Raw genomic sequence first — 17,623 nt, 5'->3', positions numbered from 1 at the left:
TCATATTTGGTATTTACACCTAGAAGTTAGCTCATGATAAATAAATAAGTAAGTAAGTAAATAAAAATTAAAAAAAATAAATAAGAATGGCTAAATCCTCTCCCATCTCTGGAGTCATCAGGTTCTAATTATAGTTCCTGGGTTCAATTATTCCATGGCCACAATGTTCCACGTAGCCCTCTTCTGACTGAATACTCAACCAATCCCTTCCACTCACCCAAACACTGTGGGAAATAAAGTCCTAAGGCCAGCCCAAGTGCATCACTAACTTTACAAAACAACTTACATACATCAACTTATTCGATGCTCTAAACAACTCAGCACGAAGGTACAACACTTCGAAGGTGCTTAACAAAAGTTTGTTGAATTGAGTTGCACTTCACGACCAGCCTCAGTCATTGCAATTAATCTGAGCTTAGATGTTTCTCTTTTTGGGGGTCTGTTTGACATTGTGGTAGACATTGGGAATATCCTTTCCTGGTTCTTTTTTCTTCATTATATTTTTTCATTCAAGTTTTTTTTTTCAAATCTCATTTTTTGGAATTCTGAACATTCATCATTTCTTCCAGTGCAACGATCCCATGCCATGATTTACTTAGTGATTTCCTAATCAGTGGGCAACCATTTTGTCTCCAGTTTTGCTACCACAAAATATGCTGCTCTGGATATGTTCGTATACATGGGACATTAATGGTGTTTTGAACTGACCTAGAGTGCCAGAATTTATGTGTCAAAGAGTGAGACCAGTTCAGTTGCTTCTAAGATGATTCTTTAGGGCTATAGGGTTACTACTAGAAGACATATTCTTGGGCTAATTCCAAATTGTTTTTCAGAAAAGAAAATGGACCACTTCCCCATATCCTATTTTATTGATTTGCAATCTTTTCTGAGTTGGGCAAACTTTGTGTTCTAGAGAGTCTTCCAGCACCTCTGGTGATTTCTTCCTCTATATTTGACATCATGAATCTATTTTAGAAAACAGAATATTCTCATTTTACAGTGAGGAAATTGATGTCTGGATAGAAGTGATGCCTAAAATCCAAAATCCACTAATGGATCTAAGGTCTGAGTCCATGTTCTCTGAACCCAAATTGAGGACTCTTTCCAATGCTCAGCACAATGCATGGTAATCATGAATGCCTAAGAAATGCTTGTTGACAAATTCGACTCCCTTTTCCTAAGCTTATTGTATATTATTCACTTAAGACAACTATACTTGGGAAATAGGATTTAGAGTTAGAAAAGACCTTAGAGATCCCCTAGCCTGGTGTCTTCATTTTATAAATGAGGAAACTGAGGATGGCAATTGTCCGAGGATCAAGTAAATGACTGAATTAGAATTTGAACCCAGGTCCTATTCTCTGCCAAGTGAAATGAGTGCAGAGCCTCCGTTTTACATTCCTTTCTATTTCTGCAAGAAGCTGGTCCGATGCTGACTAGATGCTTACTCCTTCATGCTCTTTATTCTTCTGCCCAGAGAAGGATGCCAAACCCAGTGCATGCATTAAGAAGGCACCAACCTGCTCCCAAACGGGGCTGGGCTGAGATTGAGGGATGTGGAGGCTGAGAGGAATTCTCTGAGGGGGCTCTTTCCGGGATGTCATCAACTTGCAAAGTACTTCCCCTATAATTTGTGGTTGAGAACATTGTGTGAAGTCACTCTTAGCCAGAATTGTCATGTAAAAAGGAAAGTGCTGGATCCCCTTCCCTCTCACGAGCCCCATTTCAACAAAGGACTTGTCAAGAGTCTGGTGGTGGGCAGTTCCAGACCTACTGACTGAATCCCAAGCGAGGGAGGTAGCAGGAGGTCAAAGGATAGTTTCTGGCTGCTCTTGCCTGGGAGGAATGAGGACAGCAGCCTTTTGTGTCTACTAGAATAAAAACTTCTAAATGGGCTGTCTCATCTTTGACTTTCCTTAGAGTCTAGTGGGTTTTTCTTTTCCCAGCTAGCATAGAGTTCCCCCGAGCTAGCATAGAGTTCCCCCAACCTCCACCTTTTTTTAAATGAACAAATTTATTTTCTCCTTCTTCCCCTTCCCCTAATTGAGCAACAACAAAACCAAAAGATAAATAAAGCCTTTGTAACAAGTAAAGAAATTCTTGTGTCAGCCACATCCAAAACCATAATTCATTCTACATCTTTGTCAGGAGGTCATCTTCTGTCCTCCAGAATTGGGAGCAGAAGTCTCAAACCTTTCAAAATTGTTCTTATTTATAATGTTGCTATTGTCTACATTGACCTCCATGTTATTATTTTTTAATTCTTTATCGGTTTTCTCTGAAGCTGCACATTTCATCATTTCAAATAGTGCGATAATATCCCATTATATTAATATACAGTGCAGCTAGGTAGCACAGTGGATAGAGCACTGTGCTCGGAGTCAGAGAGACTCATCTTCATGAGTTCAAATCTGTCCTCAGACACTTACTAGGTGTGTGATCCTGGGTAAGTCACTTCACCTGGTTTGCTTCAGTTTCCTCATCTGTAAATGAACTGGAGAAGGAAATGGCAAACCACTCCAGTATCTCTGCCAAGAAAACCCCAAATGGGGTCATGAAGAGTTGGACACAACTGAAAACAAATGACTCATATCTCTATACCATCATTTGTTCACTCACTTTCCAACAGATGGGCACCTCCTAGTCTCCAGTTCTTTGCCACTGTGACAAAGAGATGCTATAAATATTTTTGTAAAGGTCAAAAGGAAAGCAGTTTCATGACATTATGGACATAGTTTCCAATTGCTTTCGAGAAACCTAGCCTAATAGTGTGCATATAACAGTTGCTTTAATAAAGGCTCGTTGAATGAATGAATGAATGAATGGGCTGAGCAAAAGTTAGCAAAAAGAGTATGTTATAGAGGAGACCAATGGTAGAAACTCATCTCAATCAACCAACTGGAATAGGAACTAGATCTGTGATTTTATTGACATAGGGGATTCCCAGATGAGGAAACTCCCTCTACCAATGCAACTGGGCACCTCTTTGGCAGCTTATTTTATTTTATTTTTTTAAGTGAGGCAATTGGGGTTAAGTGACTTGCCCAGGGTCACACAGCTAGTGTTAAGTGTCTGAGGCCGGATTTGAACTCAGGTACTCCTGAATCCAGGGCCGGTGCTTTATCCACTGCGCCACCTAGCCGCCCCGGCAGCTTATTTTAGAGAGCTTCCTAGACTCATACTGAGAGGTTGACTTGCCCAAGGTCATCCGGACAGTGTGTGCTAGGGGCATCACTTGAACCCAGGGGATCCTGGCTCCAAATCTAGTCTCTATCCTTCATGCCTCTCAATTGATGAATTAACGATAATTTTTAAGCTCCTTCCACAAGCCAAAGCACCATGTAACACCCTCCCTCTCAAAGGGGGAGAGACAAAACCTAAAGTGAAACATTCCCTGCCCTCTAGGCTCTTGTATTCTTTCTTACTTACTGCTAGGCGACTGGATGAATCATGGAAGAACCCTGAGCATTTGTTTCTTCTTCTGTAAAATGGTGCCAGAAGTCAGGCCCTTTCTTTCCAATTGATCATTGCATCTCCAGGATCTGATGAATAGTAGGTGCTTTTGTTTTGTTCAGTCATATTTTCCAGTTGTGTCTGACTCTCCATGGCCCCACTTGGGGTTTTCTTGGCCAAGATACAGAATAAACTCTTAATGCTTCATCATTTGGATGAAAAGAAGCTCCTAGTTTCATAGACTCAAAGCTCTGGGGCTGGAAGGGCTTGCAGAACCCAACACGCCACATATGCCAGTTTTTTATTATTGATAATAAGTTTTCCTAGGTGGAAAAGGCAGGATGATGAAATGATTTCATTTGACTTGGTTGTGGCAAGGAGAGTCGAATTGACTTTCAGAAGACGGTTGATTATTGGGGTTATTTGAGGGAAGGCGGTTTGGTACATCCTTCAATTTAATTCAAATTAATTCAATAAATGTTTGTTAAATATGCCAAAAAAGGAAAGGCTCTGCCTTCAGGGAAGTTATAGATTTGAGTTTATTGCCTATTGCAAGACCCTGAAGAAATGGAATTTTGGGGAATAGGGGTGTGAGGGAGGCTCCAGGAGTGGGGAGGTCTCAGGTAGGGAGATGGGAGGATCATAGAGATGCCCAGAACTCTCCATCTTTCAGCAAAGGCCAAAGGAGCAGGAGAACATCTTCAATGAAGAGGAAGTTAGAGTCCTCACTGTATGTATGTTACATTAAAGCAAACCAACCAACCAATCCTTCTGATAAGCGAAGGCTCTTGGCTTATTTCTGGGGCTGGAAGAGTGGAGAATGCTTGCTCCATCTCATTAATAACCAGCCAAATGATCTTCCTGCTGCAGCTTAGTTTAGAGTGTGAATGCTCAAGATAACCTCCTGACCTCTTCTTTCTCCAAATAAACTGTGGGAGCTGCCATAGATATAGGGCTCTCCGGGGTAGAGATAATGACAGTCCAATTTGTTTGTTCACATCTCCCCGTAGCCCCAGGAAGCTATCACTTTTCTGTCCAATGTTGACAATTACCCATTGCAGGCAACTTGTTGGAGGGCTGTGTGATATTTCAGATAGCGTGTGCCATTCCAGACAGTATGTCAGAACTTGAATGTTCCCTGCTCCTCCCGGGGCCAATTCCTGAGAAGCACTCCCTACCTCCCCATTCCCAGTTCTATCTCTTTGACAGATGAGAGGACAGGAAGAACAGAAGCCACCATTAGGATAGGAAAGCGGCCAGAAGGAGCCATGAAGATGAACTAAGAGGAAATCAGCTCATGGGAAGGGTTTTTGTTAGTGGTCAATTACACTGTGAAGGAAGTCAGTGGTAATGGACCAGTTTGTCATTGCTGTCTCTCCTCTGTATAAGAGGAGAAGGCTGGACCAGATGAACGCTAAAGGCTCTTGCAGTTCTTAGCCTATGATGTTTGATCCTGAATGGATAGAGTTCCTTGAATGGGAGCAAATGGGGATTAACATTTTCCCATTGCCATGCAATCCAAATCTATAGGCTTCTTCCCATTTTCTGAGTTTATTGGGTTAACCTAGGTTTACAAAGTCCTTATGTAATACAGTTCTCTCTTCCTCTCTGTCACTCCATGTTCATCACCTTCAACCCTACCTACCCTCCTTTGAAATCTAGCTCAGTCCAATTTGAGAGTCTGCTGTGTACAGAACACTAGAGGGATGAGACAATAAACACCATTGAAGTAAATCATTGGGAGGTCTTGGGGAAAGAGGCTGTAACCAAACTGGAGGCAATCAGGGAAGTTTTCCTGGGAAAGATGCTCCCCCTGAGAAAGGTGGAGCAAGGACATTATAGGCATGGAAAATAGCATCGTCAAAGATTTAGAAGTGGGATATCTGGGGACTGAAGGTTGACTGACTGACAGCTGGCCTTTTTTTTTTGTTTTTTGGTGAGGCAATGGAGGTTAAGTGACTTGCCTAGGGTCACACAGCTAGTAAGTGTTAAGTGTCTGAGGCCGGATTTGAACTCTGGTCCTCCTGACTCCAGGGCCGGTGCTCTATCCACTGTGCCACCTAGTTGCTCCCAACAGCTGGCCTTTTCATACGCTGTTGAGCTATAACTTCTTCAGACCTTTTCTAGAGTCTTCTTGCTTCCTTGACATCTCAAAGGTTTTCTTTTCCTTTACATTTCAGTGTCTGTCTTTTGCCCCTTCCAAACTTCAGCTTTATTTTTAAGGCCTGTGCAAAACTGGAGACCACCTCTGATGATTGCTTTCTGGATTTTTATGAATGGAGTTTGTTAAGCAAGAAGGAAATGAGGTGTTGACTCAGCTGTTTATACAGTTATTCCTTCCACATTACGACTTTCCCCATTGTGATTTTGATATATCAAAGGTCGGCATAAAAAATTAAATGGGAATTCTTTGGGAATTTTGTTGGACCCTCAGATGTCATGTGAAGGTTAGCAGATGATACAGAAAAAGGTTAGTAACTCAGAAATGCTTAGAGTAGAGTATTCTATAATATCAAAATATTTTCTCGGGCAGCTAGGTGGCGCAGTGGATAGAGCACCGGCCCTGGAGTCAGGAGTACCTGAGTTCAAATCTGGCCTCAGACATTTGACACTTACTAGCTGTGTGGCCCTCGGCAAGTCACTTAACCCCAATTGCCTCACTAAAAAAAAAAAAATTCTCTTTTGATACCATAAATATACGCAATTTCTTCTTTGTAACAAAGAGAGAGCCAAAAAATTTTACACAGATTTTCCAGATTGCCAAGGTGCCATGTCCCTAACCCCCACAATGTGGAAGGTTTAACTGTACCTTAAGAGAGCTTAGTCTGATGGATGGAGCACTGGGCTTAATGTCAGGAAGACTTGGTTGCAAATCTTTCTTGAGACATTTCCTAGCTGTGTGATATCCCTTCACAATTCTGGGCCTCAGCTTTTTAATTTGCAAAATGAGGGGAGGGGGGCGGCTAGGTGGCGCAGTGGATAGAGTACCAGCCCTGGATTCAGGAAGACCTGAGTTCAAATCTGGCCTCAGACACTTGACACTTACTAGCTGTGTGACCCTGGGTAAGTCACTTAACCCCAACTGCCTTACAAAAAAAATTTTTTTTTAAATGGGGGGCGGGGGCTTGATCAGCTCTGAGGTCTCTCTCAGTTCAAGATTTGTGATTCTTCTGACCAGCTCCTACAGATGTTTGGAAAGCAGGTGAAATTACAGATGTGGTCAGCCATGTTTTGTTTGGGTTACTTCAGTTACAAAATAGATGTAAGGGAATTTTCGCTTAGATTTGGCTAATGGACTCAAATCACAGTTATGGACATTTTATATACCAGTGACATTTTGCATTCGATCTCTACACCTATTGCTAACTCCTTCTTGGGCTTTCTAGTTTTCTTTTCTATGAACATGCTCGGTGTTAATATGTCTGTTTCAATATAGAAATGACAGGAAGGCAGATTGGGTTGCTGAGGAAGTTCTAAATTTCCTTTCTGTCAACTTGCTTCCTTTAATTCTGGCATTTCAAATCCCTACATTAACAAGATTCTTTTTGACTGAGTAATCAAACCTCGGAGATGCCCACTCCTGTATTTGCAATGTGTATTTTCCAGACTCCTGCCATCCCCCTTCAAGTACATCACACATAGCAGAGTGTTGGTGGATGTGCTTAGAGTGTAACAGCAGAAACTGCTGGCTCCTCGGGCCTGGGTTGCTCATCCCCTCTCACTAAGGGCAAAGTCCTAAGTGGGGCAGCTAACCTCCAAAGAGAGGTCAGGGTCCTTTTCCTTATTGTCTGTGGCTGTTTAGAACCTCACCATGGAGTCCAAATTTAGGTTTGGCTCAGATGTACGGTCTCCCCTAAAGGGAAGTAGAAAGGCATCAAATATATGTCTTCTAGGTATACTATAGCTATTTATTTCCTCCACAGAAGAAAGGCACACACACACACACACACACACACACACACACACACACATACACACACGCAAACCCCATAAGTGCACATCCCCAAAGACTTAAATATGAAGTAGCTGCTTATGCCTATTATTATACTCTCCTGGGAGGAGAATATGAAGCATTTAGTGCTACTGTTGAAGAGGCCTTTGGACTTCATCTTGGGTCTGCATTGCCCCGCAAAGTCAATATCTTCTGGCAAGCTAGCCCGGGATCTGGACTTGTTCTTTTTGGTTGGTTTTTGTCTCCGCTGAGGTAGATGTCTCCCAAAGCTCAGCTGGCACTGACGGAGGAGCTCAGCAGGTTCGGAGGGAGCCCCTCTCGAAAAGGCCTTAATTTTTTATTTTTTAAAGACTGCTGTCCTCTTGTTGTTCTCATCCCAAAGCATTGTCTTTCAGCACTGAGCCACCACACCTGGCCCATGGGAAAGCGCCAAGGCAAATGTATCACTGGAAAGGCCACAGACCTAAGGACAGACAGCACATGTAACATTGGAAGAGGCCCAACTTCAGGCACATTCCAGACTTTAGCCTGACCTGATCAGTCAGTTAATAAAGGAGGTAAATAAGGTAATATATTACCTCACTCTTCTGAGCCTCTGTTTTCTCATCTATAAAGTGAAGAGGTTGGACTAGATGACCTTTTGTGTGTGTGTGTGTGTGTGTGTGTGTGTGTGTGTGTGAGAGAGAGAGAGAGAGAGAGAGAGAGAGAGAGAGAGAGAGAGAGAGAGAGAGAGAGAGAGAGAGAGGCAATTGGGGTTAAGTGATTTGCCCAGGGTCACACAGCTAGTAAGTGTTAAGTGTCTGAGGCTGGATTTGAACTCGGGTCCTCCTGAATCCAGGGCCAGTGCTCTATCCACTGTGCCACCTAGCTGCCCCGAACTAGAGGACCATTGAGGACCTTTCCAGTTCTAGGTCTTAAAGGACATTATACTTTGTAGAGAGGAAAGAGACCATTGGAAAAAATTTCCCCCTAACATATTATTTAACCAACTTTTCTCAGCCCCATAGTTTACTCTTCAGAAAACCTTCATAGAATCATAGAATTTGAGAGTTGGAGGGGCCTGCAGTGGCTACCCAGTCCAACCTCCATGTGAAAAGAACACCAATCTATAACCTACCAACAAGCCTGTGTTTGAAGACCTCTGTTGTAGGGGAGCCCACCTCCTTTCAAGGCATCCCATTCCACTTTGGGATGGTTTTAATTATTAGGAAGTTTTTTCCTGACATCTCTCAGAGGCTCTCTATTCCTTAAACTTTGACATTTTTTGGATTCTCTGTTGAAACAAGATTTCAAGGAAGAGTTGTCCAAATGGGACCTTTGAAATAGTCAGGGAGAAGTTTCACAAAAATGTAAGTAATTGAAAGGGAGGAGATTCCAAGAACACTGAACTTGGAGTCACAGGACCTGAGTTTGAATTCCAGCTCTTTAATTTACTACTGTGTGACTTTGGTCAAATCATGGCACCTCTCTAGATCCTAGTTTCTTCATGTAAAACAAGAGTGTTGGAACCAATGTATTTTAAGGCCCCTTCCAGTTTTAAATCTAGTTCTAGGAACTAGACGGTTTTTGGAGCTGTCCGGATGGAGAAATTACCTCAGATGCCTCAATAGGATTATAGCCCTGTTACACTCCCTTGAAAATGGTGTATTAAGCCCCAAACATCTAGGAAAGTGATGTCCTTCCTTGGATGACTCTGGGTATTTCAAGGATAGTCAAGAAATTCTCTCAGTGAATTAACTAAAAAACTACTTGAAATATTTAACAACTTCAGCAAAATTGCAGGATATAAAATAAACCCAAAGAAATCATCAGTATTTCTGTATGTTACCAATAAAGCCCAGTAGTAAGAGATAGAAAATGAAATTCCATTTAAAATAAATATAGACAATATAAAATATTTGAGAGACTACCTGTCAAGACAAACCCAGGAACTATATGGATACAATTATAAAATGCTTTTTTGCACAGATAAATATCAATTGCTCATGGGTAGGCTGAGCCAATATAATAAAAATAACAATTCTACCTAAATTAATTTACTTATTCAGTGACATATAATCAAACCAACAAAACATTGTTTTTTAGAGCTAGAAAAAAATAACAAAATGTATCTGGTAGAACAAAAGGTCAAGAATATCAAGGGAATTAATGAAGAAATTCTCTTAGTGCACTTAATGACCCAAGTCCAGAATTATTGTGGGGATCAAACAGCATGATATTTGTAAAGTGTTTTACAAACCATAAAGCTTCATATAAATGTTAACTGTTATTCTATGGCCCTTTGAGGTCTGTCCTTTCAAGCCTGGGGTTCTGTGATTCTCCCAGCAAGGGTCACAATGCTAGTAAGTACCTGGGGCTGGAGCCTAGGTCTTTATATTTTCTATCTGGTGCTCTTTCTATTCTCCTGCCCCTGTTTTTTTTTGGGGGGGGCAGGGCAATGAGGGTTAAGTGACTTGCCCAGGGTCACACAGCTAGTAAGTGTTGTGTCTGAGATGGATTTGAACTCAGGTCCTCCTGAATCCAGGGCCGGTGCTCTATCCACTGTGCCACCTAGCTGCCCCCTTGCCCTGGTTTTGAATGTTACTGCAGTATGTATCAGGTTGGACTGTGGAGCCTGAAATGTTCCCCCATGAGAGCCAGGGATCGTGATACTGTATCCCCTGGGTTTTGCTCACTATCCCACAAAAGGGAAGGCTCTTGCAGTCAGCCTCCCTCCACTCCAGGCTAATCCAATTAAAAGGGTGCTTAGTTCTCTGCTCTCATACTCACACCCCAGTAGCATAGCACCAGGGTTGGAAGCAACCTCAGAGGTCATCTAGTCCAGCCTCCTAATTTTGCTGACTGGGAGACTAAGGCCCACAGAAATAATGGGATGCTCCAAAGGTCACACGGTAGTAAGTGGCAGAACATAGGTTTTCTCATTCTAGATCCAGTGCCCTTCTCGCTGCATTTGGTTAGTAGAAATGCCTCAGATCTGGCGGAAGGAAAATTTTTCTTCTACTCTATAGTATGGAAGGACAAATATTAAATATACATATGCTGTATTTTTCTCTTCATTTACAGGCATCCATATTCCCTTCTCCATCTTTCTGAGGATGCATAAAATGTAAACATTAGGGCAAGCTATGAATGAATTCATTTCTCTCTGATCTTCATTTTCAGGAAGTCAGAAGACCGGCTGCTTCTGCTCTCAGAAACTATCAGTCAAGTGCCGTCTTGCTCTGTGGGAGACACTTCCACACTCTGGTGGTGTCGAACTCACACCTGGGAAAATTTCTCAGCCTACACATTGCTGGGTGTTTCAGTACAAGTTGTCAGTGAGCCGATGTGAAATCTGAATAGGAACAAAAGGAGAGGGAGCAAAACGGGGCAGTACAAAGCTGTCATTTCAGAAGAGATTTCTGTGACATCACAGAAATTTCTCCTCTCTAGAAGATGCCAAATTCTGTGGAGTTGTGTGAGCCCTCCCCCACCACCTTAAAGAGAGAAAGAGGAACAGGTAAGGGCTCAGCTGGATTCTCCAGAGCATTCTGGAGAAGTCTTGAGGATAGTCCACAATTTCTAGAGTTGAACTTTCACAGTGGTATTGGGAGGCATAAACAAATTTTTTAAAAAAGTATGTCTTTTGTTTTCACATAACCTTCATTTTCAAATATGTCTTTTTTCCTCCCACTACCCAATGAACCATTTCTTGTAACACAGGCTATTTTTTAAAAAGAGAGGGAAAAAAAGCAATTTAGCAAAACCAACCAATACTTCGACTGCATCAGATACCATATGCAATAGTCCACACCTGTAGTCCACAACTTATGCAAAGAAGAAAGAGAAATTAATTTAATCAACTCTCCTCAGGGCCGAGCTTGCTTAATAAAACTGTAGAGTGTTCAGGTTTCGGAGGGTCATTCTTCCCATTTACATTGTAGTAGTCATTGTGTGCATATTGTTTTTCTGTTTCTGTTCACTTTGATTCTCTTCATGAAAATCTCATATTTTTTCTGAGTTCTTCATGTTTATCTGTGTGTGTGTGTGTGTGTGTGTGTGTGATTAAGGAATATTCCTTTATAACATAATTAGTTTTGCCATTCCTCAAACCTTGGGCATCTACTTCATTTCTATTTTTTGGTTAACATAAAAATTTCTGTTATTATATTTCAGTATATATGATACCTTTCTCTCTTTGATCTCCATAGGCAAATATATCTAGTACCTGGAGCTTTGGGTCAAAGATACTCTTGTCACTTTTTAAAGCATAATTCCCAATTGCTTTTCAAAGTGGTAGAACTAATTCACAGCTCCACTATCAATACATTAGTGCACCTGTCTTTCTATAGCCCCTTCACCATTGACTATTTCCATTTTTTGTTATCTTTGCTAATTTTCTGGGTATGAGGTGAAATAGAGGTTAATTTTTACTTGGGTTAAAGCTGTGTATTTAGTCTGTGAGCGGATAATTCTTTTTTCATCAGCAAGACTGAATCTCAACTGGTGTTAGGTGGTACTAGTCCATTGTCTTATGTCATGCAGTGAATAAATTACAAATACTATAGTAAGATTCCCAGGCAACCCCAAAATAGCGCTCTGAGACTGAAAATAGTTTGAAGTCTACTCTCCTTGTTTAGCAGAGAAAAAACGCAGTTTCAAGCTAACAACCTGCAACGATTCAGAACTCAGTTCTAAGTTCTATTTAGAAGTGACTCCATTTCTAAGAGTAAGCCTTAAAAATAGGCTATACCCTTTGAAGGTATGTTATTTTAAAGACATATTACTCTAGGCTTCTTAGGGTCATAGATTGGGGGCTGAAAGGGACCTTAGAGGTTATCAAAACTAAACCAAACATTTTATGGTTCACAGGATCAGAGATGTAGGGCTGGAAGGGACCTTAGATATCATCTAGTGCAGTCTCTCTCATTTTACAGATGAAGAAACTGAGTCTCAGAGAGGGAAGAAAATGACTTGTTGGGTGATGGAGAGTCAGGATTCAAATACAGGTCATTGTGACTCCAAATCTAGGGTTCTGATCTAAGGCTCAAATCTCATCCTGGAGACTTATTATGTGACCCTAATAGACAAATTATTTCATCCATCTGAATTTCAGTTTGCTCATATGTAAAATGGACCTAATAGTAGTACCTACTTCCCAAGGTTGATGTGATAATAAACTGAGATAATGTACATTTGTTGGTAACCCTTAAGGCACTAGAATGTGAGTTTGTTTTTCCTGATATTCTTATTGTTCTCTCTCTTTTCTTTCTATATTTGATAGGTTGTAGCTATCCTGGGACATGTTACCTTCCTATTATTATTCTTTTTGATCTAATGTTCAGCAAACAATTTCACAGTGGCTAAAATGTTGTTGTTGTTGTTGTTTTATAATTGAATAAAAGTGCCAAGATATAACTTAATAATAAAAACAAGAAGTAACAGTAATAAAACAACCTCTGACATAGACTGGTGACTTAAGTTCTTGATGCCCCAGATAACTCTCTAAGACTGGAAGTTGCAAATAGACATTGGTAGAGGGTATTTCCTCTTCTGTGAGTTCCCAATACCAAGGAAATTACAGGTCAGGTCTAGTCCTGATGCTTTTCTATTCTTTTCTCTAAACTATTCTGTCTGTTCCTAGCTGGGAGCCAGATTCAGGGGAATATAAAGTGTTAGAGGGCAATGACTCCTGCCTGCGGGGTCCAGCTTCCTTATAGACCTAGGAGATATTTCATCTGTAATAGTTCAAGCAGGGAGAATGTGTCTAATCCAAAACTCAGGGTCAGAGGTGAGGCCCCTCTGAACAGCCAGGTGATTTTGAAATCAAATAATAGCTTTGAAGATCTTGAGAACAGGAAAGGTAATTAAAACTCAGCTGTTGAGGCTATACAAGTGCTGGGGTTGGAAAGAAATGTTTACCTTAGGGCACCAAGAGCTGAATTGGTTATTATTTTTTTAATGGTTGATAAAGCATGAAGCATTGGCCTCAGGGGAAGCCCTAGGAGATGAATCAGCATGAATATAATATAATTCTCAGGGCTTCCTGGAGATCTTAATTCATCCATCCATCCATCCATCCATCCATCCATCCATCCATCCACCCATCCATCCATCCATCCACCCATCCACCCATCCATCCATCCACCCATCCACCCATCCATCCATCCATCCATCCATCCATCCATCCACCCATCCATCCATCCATCCATCCATCCATCCATCCATCCATCCATCCATCCATCCATCCATCCATCCATCCATCCATCCACTCATCCATCCAATAAATACATACTTACTTCTTCCAAAGTACTTGGAATACAAAGTAAAAAATGAAACATTTTCTGTCCTCATGGAGTTTGTATTCTACTGGGAGAAACATCCCATATAGAAGCCAGTCCAAAATAGAACATTTCCAAGTAGAAAGAGTGCTAATACCTGGGGTGGGGGGAGGGGAAGACATCTGCTAGGTGATGACAACTGACCCGTGCCTCCAAGGAAGCTATAGATTAATTATCAGGCAAAGGTGAGGAGAGAGATCACATTGTAGACATAACCAAATGCCTGAGGGAGAGACTTGGATGGGAGATGGAATTTCATGTAAGGGCAACAATACATAAGGCAGTTAGATGGGAATGGAGAATTGTAAAGGGGAATAAGAAGAAGTAGAAAGGCAAAGACAGGAAGGACTGTGGTTTTGTTTTTTTGCAACACAATTTCAAAATCCATGTAGGGTCTCATATAATGCTCCCATTGGGCATCCTTTAAAAATGCCGCCAGGGTTTTAATTGGTATATTTTGTTTTGCCATCACCTTAATTTCTACTTTTTCCTCACACTCCTCCCTCTTCTTCTCACCCTAATTTTTTTCACATCAAGCTTCTTTTCTTGTGTTCAGACAGAACACAGATGGTTCCAGTAAAGTCATCTCATGGTGCTGAGTCTGACTGTAGATACTTGACATAGTGAGACCTTTCCAACTGCTTTTTTTCCCTCTTCCTCCTTGGGTCTCTCATCATTCATTTATTGAATGAAGGACGAGAGTTTTACAATAACAAGGAAGAGAAACTCTTTGCAGGGGACACGTAAGCTAATGTGCTAGAACACAGATTTCCCATAAGTGTTTTCATTCAAATTTTCTTGGGGGCTGCCCTCTCTGTAAGAGATTATTAATGACTAAATTGAGGTGTTTTTTGCCTTTCTTTGTAGTCTGAGTCCTTAGAACATTGCCTGGCACATAGTAAGCACTTAATAAATATTTGTAGCCTGACTGATTAACTGAACTATTTCAATACCTTTATGTCTTCCAATATTTGGATCAAATGATATTAATTAGGCCCCAAATTCCTATTATATTCAATAAGGATTGAATGAAATAATTCATATTTGAATATTCTATACAAATAACATTTAACAGATTTATTGAGTACCTACTATGTGCTATGGGCACTGTGTTAGGTGAATGAATAAATTCAAATGTTTTCTATGTGCCAAGCCCTGCAAAAGCAAAGATGGTCATTGCCCTTAGGGAGTTTACTTTCTAAGAGGGAGATGACACAGAGAGAAATGGTGGGCAAGGAGGTACACTAGATATGGTGAAAATATCTAGGGGAGTAGCTTGATACAATCCTTCCTTCCAGGAGCAATGGATGAGTTGATTTGGTCCTGGCTACAGAACCGGAAGTGGGGTAGGGATAAAGTAAAGAGTAAATCTGAAGTGGCAAGGCAGTTGGTGAGAAGATGGGCTGGGAGCAGTGAGAGTCCAAAGCACAGTCATTCTCCAATACATTATAAGTTCCTTGTGGGCACACTGTTTTTTTGTTTGGTCTTTATATCTCTAGGGTCCAGGAAAATGCCTCAGTTTTTAGGGGGGTACTCTGAGGGGTCCCTAGACCTGTGTTTTCAGCAGGATAGGTAACTTCTGTTGTGGAAAGTCCCTCTACTGACACAGATCAGCAACGTCTCCCTAACTTTTGGATTTAGGGAGATGCCTTTGGGAGGGGCAGCGAGGGGTAAAATGACTTGCCTGTGGTCACATAGCTAGTAAATGTCAGAAGCAGGATGTGAAACTAGGTGACTCCCTATTCAATATACCATACTGCCTATCTAGAGAGCATTTAATAAATATATATTGGATTAGCTTGATTCACCTATAAGGGCAAGGTTGAGGATTGCATGAAGTTATAAGATCAAACCTGCAACCAAGTTGAGATAAAAAGTTTAACAATAATATGTCAATAACGCAATGTCTTCATGAGCTCATCCATGTCAGTATTTCCCTCCATTGGTTCATATAGCAACTTGGCTATAGTTTTTTTATCCTATTAAACAATCAACAAACATTTATTAAGAACTTACTAGTATGATTACTAGTACCATTAATAATAGCTAGCCTTTATATATCACTTTAAGGTTTGTAAAAATGCCTTACAAATATTATATCATTTTATCCTCAAAATAACTCTGGGAGACAGGGTTATTATTATCCCCATTTTATAGATGAGGAAACGGTGTCAGTTTATGAGCATTTATTAAGTGAGACAGGGGCAGTCAGGTGGCACAGTGCATTGAGCACCTAGCCTAGAGTCAGGAAGACTAATCTTCCTGAGTTCAAGTCTGGCCTCAGACACTTACTAACTGTGAGACTGTGGGCAAGTCACTTAACACTGTTTGCCTCAGTGTCCTCATCTGTAAAATGAGCTGGAGGAGGACATGGCAGACTAAGAAAACCCCAGATGGGGTCAGGAAGAGTCTGATGTGGCTGCAGATGACTGAACAAGAACAACATGTGTCAAGAATTGGTATAGGGATATTGGTATATTCCTGGGGATACAAACAAAAGGCAAAAGCTAGTCCTTGCTCTTAAGGAATCCATAGCCTAATGTGCTAGGTAACATGAAAAGAACTATGTGTAAACAAGGTATAAACAGGAGAAAATGGAGGAAATCATCAGAGGGGAAAGGACTAGCATTAAGGGGGATGAGGAAAGGTTTCTTTAACTCTAATTCTGAGGCAAAGCTGCCCAGGGTCACACAGATAGTAAGTATTTGGGATTGAATTGGAATTCATCATCCTGATGCCAGGCAAAGTGCTTTACTTACTGAGCCACTGAGGTATCTCTGTGTCAGGTACTGTGCTGATTGCTGGGAATATAAAGAAAACTGGATTTCTTTTTCCTTTTACCTCCAAGCCCTGAAAGATTTATCCAACGTGGTTTCAGTCTTTAGATCTTTGTACATGCTGTGGGCTTGGTTGAGGTAGCCTCTGAAATCCCTCTCAGTTCTAGATCTAAGAACTTCTGAACCTTTCTACTACCCCATGATTAATTCACCTTCTCTTCTTATCATTCATTTCCTAGATGACATCCGTTGTGTAGGGCATTGTTGGAAAGTTGTTGCAGCTGGCTCACACTCACAATGTGTCTCTCCACTGCCTTTTTTAACCACCTGTAAATTTGATTCTCTGTAGACTTTGGTATTCTAATTGAATGAAATCCACCAAATATTTATCAAGTACATACTTTGTATGTAAAGCAGTATGGCATAATAGAGAACTGGCCCCTGAGTAAGAAAGATCTGGGTTCAAGTCTTCTCTCTGACACATACTATGACACTTGGCCTGTAAGTGGACAATTCTTGAAGTCTATACATTGTAAACAGGTACCAATGTGCAATGATAAAGGGAATTTCTTCACTTGGAGCTCCCTATACCAATGAAATCACAGGCATAGTTCAAAGGGGAAAAAAAGATGCAAGGCTCTATCCCAGGTGCTGAAGGTACAAGGACAAACTGCAAAGCAGTGGCTGCTCTCAAGAAGATAACTGGGTGATTTACAACACTAAAATGGTTAAGTATATGCATCTCTTGGTCTGGGAAAGTCCATTCTCAGGTCTTTTTTTCTCTGACCTGTGCTCAGAAGAGGAGGGGAGAAGGTAAAAAGTGGCTCAGATTTTAGGATACACAACCATATGACAGAAAAATAACTAAAGAATATGAAGAGGGTTTGGTATGAGTGCATGAGTATCATTAAAAGCCACGTGCAACTGAATTTTTCATCCCTTTTGTTTTTCCTTTGTATATTGTTAGGCTGCTCTCTTGTGAATTGCTTTTCTTGGGAATGAAATGATTGAATCCTTTCCCATCTAATCTTTTGTCAGTTACCAACATATAGTAAAGAGACTGGTTTGATTTATCTCATCTGATGGACATGCCATTAAATAGTGAAGTGGCCAAAGGTGGT

The sequence above is a fragment of the Dromiciops gliroides genome, chromosome 3, assembly GCF_019393635.1.
Source record: "Dromiciops gliroides isolate mDroGli1 chromosome 3, mDroGli1.pri, whole genome shotgun sequence".
NCBI lineage: Eukaryota > Metazoa > Chordata > Mammalia > Microbiotheria > Microbiotheriidae > Dromiciops > Dromiciops gliroides.
Note: the sequence above shows the minus strand (reverse complement) of the source record.